Source organism: Arachis ipaensis, chromosome B09, assembly GCF_000816755.2.
Source record: "Arachis ipaensis cultivar K30076 chromosome B09, Araip1.1, whole genome shotgun sequence".
NCBI lineage: Eukaryota > Viridiplantae > Streptophyta > Magnoliopsida > Fabales > Fabaceae > Arachis > Arachis ipaensis.
Window position 1 is genome coordinate 106,078,037 of NC_029793.2, and position 9,291 is coordinate 106,087,327.

Below are 9,291 nucleotides of genomic sequence, written 5' to 3' on the forward strand. Positions count from 1 at the left end.
GTCTCGATCGCATCAACCAGGTGTTTGTATCACAGGGCATCGAGCTACCGCTGCACCCAGACTCTCCCACTTCCGATGAGCAGGATCAGGAGGAGGAGCCGGCTGAGGAGCCGACTCATCAGGAGGCACCCCCAGAGACACAGGCCACCATTGAGGTCCAGCAGCCTCCTGAGGATCCACAGCCACATCCACAGCCACATTCAGAGCCATAGCCAGTCCTAGTCCCACAGCCCGAGCCTAAGGAGCCTAGCGCGATTGTTGACCCCCATCCCGAGCTTCAGTAGTAGCATCGAGGACGATGCTTGATTCTAAAGTGTGGGAAGGTCACCGTTCGTGACCAGTATTTGCATTTATGTGGTGAACTTTCAGACTTCTATTTCTATTCGCTACTACTTTATTTTGTTTTATTCCACACTTTATATTTTAGATCATTTTGGGATTACTGTACATATTTGCTATTGGGGATACTCTTGTTTTGGTTGTTGCACACTCTTAGTGTATATATATATATGTGTGTGTGTGTGTGTGTGTGTGTGTGTGTGTGTGTGTTTTGCATCTTAGTTGTTGATTGTGATTAGAAAATTTCTGGATTGCTAAAAATATAGTCAACCCTTTTTATATAAGAAATGTGTTTTGTGTGTGTGTGTGTGTATGTGTGTGTGTGTTTTGAATCTTAATTGTTGATTGTGATTAGAAAATTTCTGGATTGCTAAAAATCTAGTCAACCATTTTTATATAAGAAATGTGTTTTGATTGAAAAAAGGATAAACTAGGAGAACTTTTTTTAAATTTTCTAAATCACAATATTGCATTAGAATAAGCGTAGTCAATATGATGAAAATTTTCAAGAAATTCATTCTTAGGGCACCACCCCAATTGGTTGAAAAAAAAAATTTTTTAGAACTTGCTTGAACTATATACTTGTGGATCATGTTTTGAGCTAAGAACACAAGCATGTGAGATTTGAGCTTAATTGTGTGGTTACATCATACATAACCACTTACTTCCATTCTTGTGTGCATTATTCTCCTCCTATGATTGTAATCCTTAATTTGTTTGATTCTTTATGTCCATTATTTTGTGTATACATGCATTTATATGATTGAGGCCATTGTTCAAATAGCTCACTTACCCAAATAAGCCTACCTTTTATCTCCCATTGTTAGCCAATTTCGAGCCTATGCTTAACCCATTTGTTCTTAATTGTAGCACATTACAAGCCTAAGTGAAAAATAATAAATATCACTTAATTTGGATCTTTGATTAGTTTAGACTCGTGAGAGTGTTTATTATTTGATTTTGGGAAAGTTGGGAACATTGGGTAGAGATAAAAGTGTGTTTATGTTTTTGTTGAAAAATATTGGGAATTGGGTACATACTCATGTATTAATCATGTGTAAACTATATGCATTGATGTTCTTATATATACTTTAGTTAAAAAAATAATAATAATAAATAAATTTTTTATTTTTTTCATATATAAAGGAAAGAAAAGAAAAAGCAATAAAAAGGGGACAAAATGCCCCAAAGTGAAGTTCAATAAGAGTCAATTCATAGGTGTGGTGATCAAAAAGAGAATACATGAGTGTGTGAGAAAAGTGAAGAATGGGTAGTTAGGTTTGTTTAGAATTGTATAGGTTGTCATAGGTTAGGTGGGAAGTTTAAGCTAATCAAAGATTCAAATCTCAAGCTCACTTGACCATATGCATCCTACCTTGATCCTAGCCCCATTACAACCTATGAGAAAGACCTCATGATATTTGTATGCATGCATAAAGTAATTGTTGATTGTCAGATGAAAGACAAATCTTGGAAAGCATGAGTAGGGGAGAATTGAGTGAATCAACCCCATACACTTGAGTGCCTAGAGCGGATACACATCTGGCGAGGGTTCGATCGCTCAATTACATGTTTCCACCCATGATCATCTTTTCTTGCAAGTTTGTGAACTCTTTCAATAATTCAATCCAATTGCAGTTTGCTTGATTGCTAATACCTTGGCCCTTGTGCTTGTATGCGTATTCTTGAAGATTGATTTATTTTGACTATGCCATTGCATCATGTAAATAGATTGCATGTAGATAGATTGTATTTAGTAGTTGCATTGAATAAATGTTAAATACCCTTTTGCTTCTTCTTGATGTTAGCATGAGGACATGCTTAGTTTAAGTGTGGGAGTTTGATAAACCCCGATTTCGTGATTTATCTTGTGCTTATTTTGGGAGATTTTGTCACCTTTTCTCGCATTTATTCAATGAAAGAGCATGGTTTTGTAATTCTCCCTTGAATTTTGCTTAAGTATAAAAACGTGCTTTTTAGGCCCTAAATTGGTGATTTTAATTCACTTTAATTCCATTCGATGCCTTGATGTGTTTGATGAGTGAATTCAGGTCCATAAGGCAAGTATTGGATGGAAGAAATGAGGAGAAAAGCATACAAAAAAGGAGAATGCATGAAGAAACAAAGATTGGGAATGCACCAAAGGACACGCACGCGCACCAGGCGCACATGCGCAAAAGCGGTTTCACCTATAGACGCGCACGCATACACGCCGCGTCCGCGCGGGTTGAGAATTTGCCAATCGACGCGCACGCGCACATGGCGCGCACGCGCCGATACTCTCACGTGGCCTACTTGAAGGTAAAACATTGGGGGCAATTTCTGAGCTGCCCAGGCCCAAATCCAACTTGTTTCTGAGTGTATTTCATGCAGAATTGAAGTCCAAGCAAAGGGGGGAGCAATTAGTTTAGCCAACATGAGCCTTTAGTTAGTTTTCTAGAGAGAGAAGCTCCCTCTTCTCTCTAGAATCAGGTTAGGATTAGGTTAGATTATTTTAATTTCATGTTTGATTACTTGATCTCATCTTGCTTCGTTGATAATTTCTCATCTCTACATCTTAACTCTCTTAGTTTTTATGTTAATTTCTCATTTTGCTCTCTTTTGTGATGAATACTCATGTTGGATTTGTTCATTTAATGCAATTTTGATGTTGATGTTTCTTTGATTGATGAATTGAGTTATGATCTCCCTTTCTTGCAATTAATAGTGGTAGATTTTAGTATCCTTGCAATTTATGATGTTGACTTTTATCGCATTCTAAGTATTTGATGAAATGCTCTCTTTAGTTTTTGAGTAGTTTTGTCAACTTTTGGTCTAAGCCAAAGGACTTGAGTGATCTTGAGTTTTTGGGCATAATGGATTTGGTAATTTGAGAACCCTGGGTGATCAATTTGAAGCCCATTGACGCTAACCCACTACTAAGCCAATTAGTAGGTAGGTTAGGACTTAGGGGCGGATGTGATCAAGCCTATTTGACATACTTCAAGTCTAGGAGTAAATGTTACGTACTTAAGGCTTCGAGAAGTAGACTTAATGGGTTGGCCTCTCATAATTGTCAATAATTAGTTTGTTAACTAGGATGGTGATCTCAAGTACCCAAGTCTTAGCCAAGAGTTCTTTATTTTGTTTTCTTTACTTACTCAGTTTACTTTCTTGCCGTCTCATAAACAAAACCCCCTTTTTACCCCATCATAGCCAATACGCATGCACTACATTGCTTTCTAGGGAGACGACCCGGAGTCCAAATACTCTGGTTATTTCTTATTTGGGGTTTGTTCCTTGTGACAACCTAAAATTTAATTTGATGTGAGAGTTGTTTGTTAGTTTGGAGCTATACTTGCAACGTAAATACTTTGTGAAATTTCTTACCGACAACAATTCTCGGTGTCAGTTGCAGCTCCTTTAATAGGCCTCTCCCTCCTTCTTGATGATGATGTACATAGTTGATGATGTCCCTATTGCCGTTTTCCTTCTCCTCTGCCTTGAGAAATCACCATTTTTTATTCCTTTCTCCTCTTCGTATAGTTTCCAGAGGAATTGAAAGGTTTAGCTTTGCTATATATATCAATAGAAGATGGAGAAGGATGAGCTGGTGCGGCAAGGCTTCGTGGCTCCCTCTCTTTGCAACACCAATTCACATCAGTCCTTGTGTGAAGCGGTGACCATGGTTTCTCCTGAAGTAGCGTTCGGTGGTGAGAGGGGAAGAGGGAATGAACTTAACCAGAGTTTTCCTTGGGTTTTAATTTAATTAAAAGAAACTTGGTTCAGTTGGACCAGAAGAAGGAAGAGAAAAAAAATCGTGGCTTCGGAAGGGAGGAAGAAAAAACCTGGTTAATGGTTGGTAACACATCTAGAGTAATCCTCCACTAATTCATTACTTATGAATTATTAAGAGGTAGTTAATTTCAAAAGAAATAAATTAACTATAGCAGTAATTATCTAATTACCAAAACTCGTCACTCAGAAGCACTAAAAAAGTTTTAGTGCTACGTATTCCAATTTCTAATTCATTATCTATGCTTTATATATATATAATCCTATGCACGTCAGTGAACATTAAAGAATTAGAAATCACAGGCCTCATGGGGTAGGGTGGTTACAGTAACACCATCCATGAGAGAGATATTCTCACAAATGTTGGCCAAAACATCCTTGTGTGAAATACTCAGATCATTATCCTATTTTCCAGAGATGTAGACATTGACACCAACATCATAATAATCTAGGGCATCACCAATGAATTCTTTGTTTAAATAGATTTCACGGCCTTTAACATAAGAGTGAACACTTTCTTCATGATAATACATGTTGGCATAAAATTCTCTAACTAAATCAGGATAAACTGGTTTTCTGATTTCAAAAAATTTTTCCCAGTCCAAGTAAACAACGTTTTCAATAAAATTAATCCCCTTTTTAGCAAGAGCATTTAAATCAGTCACATGTATTGTACACAAAAGTTTTTTAGAAATAATAGCTCTATGAAATTCAAAGTTCATACTCGATGAGAACTGATGAGGATTAAAATGAGAATGAAGAAGGTTACAGAAATGTGATTTGAAACCGATAGGATCAGGATTTTTTGGTTCTTTTATAGAGTTGAGAAAAGGTCTTCGGTTACCTTTGAAGGGCGACTAGAAGGAGTAGCACGTCCTTGAGGACGAGATGAAGAAGGATGAGGTCGAGATGATGGAGGTTCTTTGTCAGTCATGGGTCTTTTCCCCTTCGCAGTGTTAGCCCTAGAAGTTTTAGTCTCTATTGGCGCCGTTGATGGATGTCAAGAAGTGGTTTTAGTCTGTGCCATTGGTTCGGGAACAGGAGAGGAGTGTGATGAAGAATGGGAGTGAATATGAAGGTGAGTGTGAACTTGGCCTTTTGGAGGAGGGTTTCATGGAGCACGATAGGAACCAGTGCCTCTTCATGTAGTAACCTTCTTTCTCATCTTTATGAAATAGCAAAGAATGTAATTTTTGAGAATTGATGGAGGTTGGGAGAGAAAATGAACGGTTTTCTTTTTGACAACTGCTATAAATGCTTAAATTTTGAAAACACAAGTCAAAGAGAATGTGCAGAAACCTAAATTTGATTTGACTTGATGGAAAATCCTAAAAAAAAGTATTTTGAATTTATGATTAAGAATCCAATAAGGCCCATATCAAAATAGAATTTTCTTTTTGGGCCCAATGGTGGTGTTAAGGAAACACAATGGATCATCGTCAAAGATTTAGTTTTGACCTAATCCAATTTAAAAGTACCAACACTCAGCCTTATATCCAAAGAACCTAGAATAATTCATTATCTGTTCAATTTTGTCTCCTGTTGACCTGAGAGACAAAAACAACCAGAGAGTAACATTATCAAATTAATTTATTAATTCAACACAAACAATACCTATGGCTGTTCTTAACTTGCAAAACCTGTCTTTTGACAGTGGTTTTGTAAAAATATCAGCAAGTTGATCTTTAGATTTTACAAATTGTATATCAATTGTTCTCTTTTGCACATGTTCTCTAATGGAGTGAAATCTCACTTCAATGTGTATGGTTTTTGAGTGAAGAAAAAGGTTTTAGAAATGTTTATTGTACTCATGTTATCACACAATAAAGGGATACTATTGACTTGCAATTTGTAATATGCAAGTTGAGTTTTAAGCCACAATAATTGTGAACAACAAGATGAAGCGGCTATGTATTCAGTCTCAGTTGTGGACAGGGCAACAATAGCTTTTTTCTTGCTTGACCAGACATTCAGAGACTGTCCAAGAGAGTAACAAATCTCTGAAGTACTTCTTTTATCAACTCGGTCACCGGTAAAATTTGCATCACAATATCCCACTCTCTATCAATAATACCATTCAAAAAGGCACATTTAACATCCATTTGAAAAAGTTTAAACCCTTTGTATGTGGCATAAGCAAGCAATAATCTTATTGTTTCCATGCTTGCAACCGGAGCAAAAGACTCATCAAAGTCAATGCCTTCCTCTTGATCATATCCTTGAGCCACTAGTCCTGCTTTGTTTTTTGCAATGTTGTCATCCTCACACAATTTATTTCGAAAGATCCATTTGGTACCCGTCACCATTTGAGCTTGGCACCAATGTCCAAACTTCATTTTTCTCAAATTGGATCAGCTTCTCTTCCATTGCTTTAACCCATGATGGATCATCAAGGGCTTCCTTCACACGTTGAGATTCTATTTGAGAAATAAAGGCAAGATCATTTTATTCCATCCTTGTTCTACTTGAAGACTTTGTGGTGACTCCATGTGATGGATCTCCAATTATAAATTCCTGAAGATAGTTCTTTAAGAACTTCTATTCTATGGGTTTGGGTGAAGCAAGAGCAGATTCGGTTCAGGATTGATGATACATTCAGAGTTTTCTACTGCGGTGGGAGACAAAACAGATTTGTCTCCTGAATTTTGTTCTGCATTTTGTCTCCTGCCGTTTATCCCTTTAATAGAGGAGGTTCCAAAGCTTGGAACTTAACTTGAACTTATTTGACTTATTCTTCCCTAAATTCAATAGCAGCAGCAACGCAGAAGAGAGATAGAGTAGTAGAAGTGATTGAACCTTACATGCATCCATACTTACCATCTTCTCTTTCATCCTTTTTCAAATTGCTTCAAGGATCTGAGCCCTTCATTTGTGCTTTGACTCCAAGTTATTGTCTTGACCCTTGATTTGTAGCAGGACTCCATAACCTCTATTTTCTTCAGATTTTCAGTTCGGTGCATGCAGAAGAAGGACTTCTTCAACAATCTTCAATGAAGCACAAAGATGAAAATATTTTCTAATGTAGCCTTCAAATGTGATCTTTGCTTAGAGTCCTAGCAATTTGACTTTCTTCTTCTTTGCATGATTTTGGTAACCCACTTTTTTTTCTTGATTTGAGCCCTAATCAGAGCTTCCCTTTTTCTTGTTTACTTTTGGAAGTGATTTATGTGGGTAGAGAGAAGAGAAAAGAAAGACTAAGTTCGGTTCACTTAGCTTTGGTTCAAATGGGATTATCTTTAGTAACTAGATACTTGAATCAGTTAGTGAAGTGAAGTGTGGACTTTTGGTTTTGGGTCATCTTTGAGTCTATCCTTCTTTCTTGTGTTGTTTGGAAATTAGCAACTATCCTTTTGCACCAATAATAATAAACACTTCTGGGCCTGAACCAATTTTGGCCTGTTTAGCTTGTTGTTGGACTATTTTTTTTTTTTTCTGCACAATTAACTAACTAATCATACATATAATTAGACTTTTAACCCAAGATAATAATATTTAATCATCATCAAATAATTATTATTAATTTTTTAAAATAACTTGGTTGGACTTGGTTGGGTAAATCACTTGGTTCTAGAACTTTTTTGCTTATATATAGTTCATATCTGATATCCTAAGGATATCATTTAAATTAAGTTAACAAATTTTTCTTTTAATAGGAGGATATACTTGGTATCAACATGACTTCATTTATTAGATTTGGCAAACATTTTGATTATTAGCATGTGATAAAATGGCTATACTAAGAACAAGTTGCAATAAATATTAGAAGAGAAAATTTAGGAACCAATTCTATAGGCAGTTAAGTAATTAATTTTTTAAAAAATTATGCTTTTAAAATTTTAAAAATTAGTTTTACGCTAAAAATCCACGCGCCCTCCCATCCCTTCACCTCCTTTCTCCTCTCTTTTTTTGTCTCTCTTTTTCTCCGTACTTCTCCCTCTGTGTCTCTCCTTCTGCGTCTTTTTCTTTTTCTCCACGCTTCTCCCTCCATGTATCTCCCTCCGCATCTCTTATTATTATTTGGATATTTTTTCTAGATTTTGGATGATTCTTTTTAATAATTTTAGTATTTTTTCTTAGTTTTCAAATGTTTCTTTTTCTTATATTTTGAAAAATAACATGCAAAATATAACAAAAAAAACATCTAAAATCATAGAAAAAGAATATCCGAAAATCTAACAAAAAAATCTAAATTTGTTGAAAAAATATCCAAAATCAACCCAAAATAACAATCTAAAATTATTTTATAAGAATTTTTAAAGGTGATCCTGAGAAGAAGTAGAAGACAATTTTTTAGGTTTTGGATAATTCTTTTTAATAGCTTTCGATGTTTGTTTTTTTTTTTGTTTTCAAATGTTCCTTTTTCTTATATTTTGAAAAATAACATCCAAAACTAAACAGAAAAAAAATTAAAATCATAGAAAAATAACATTCGAAAACCTAACAAAAAAAATCCAAACTCATTGAAAAGAACATCTAAAATCAAATAAAAAGAAACATCTAAAATTATTGTACAAGAACTTCTAAAGATGAACTGAGAAGAAGAAGAGAGATACGGAGAGAAAGGAAAAGAGAGGTTGATGTTACCACGTTTGTGACGTCACGTGCGACTGCATGTGGCGGACCCGTAACTGTTGGTGATGGGAGGTGATGCGTACTTGACAGTGGAGGATGCGCGGCTGCGCGTTGACGGTGGGGCTCTGATATTAGTGATACATATGTGAAAAGGAAGGGTTTTGTGGTTTTTTTTACTGTAAATGATTATGAAAGTGGGATTAGGATTACTCTTAATTTAAGTTTTTTTTTTTTGTTGGACTTCTTTTACCGTCTATACACCAGTTAGCTGTAGTTGGCTAGTACACTAGTTGGTTATCTAGCGCGATTGATAAGAAAAATGTTACTAACTATAAAGTACAGATACTGATATGATATATGACACGTAGACACATAAATTTTAATTTTTTATAAGACATGAAAACATGTTTTTTTTTTAATTTTAAAGTATTTTTTAATAAATTGTAATAATATTTTAGTATTTTATTTATATTAACATATAAATTAATATTTTAACTATTTTAAATATTTTTTTAATTATATAAAGTATTTAAAATAATTTTGTATTAATAAATAATATATATTATTTTTAAATTTATTTAAAAAATATGAGTTAAGAATAAGATT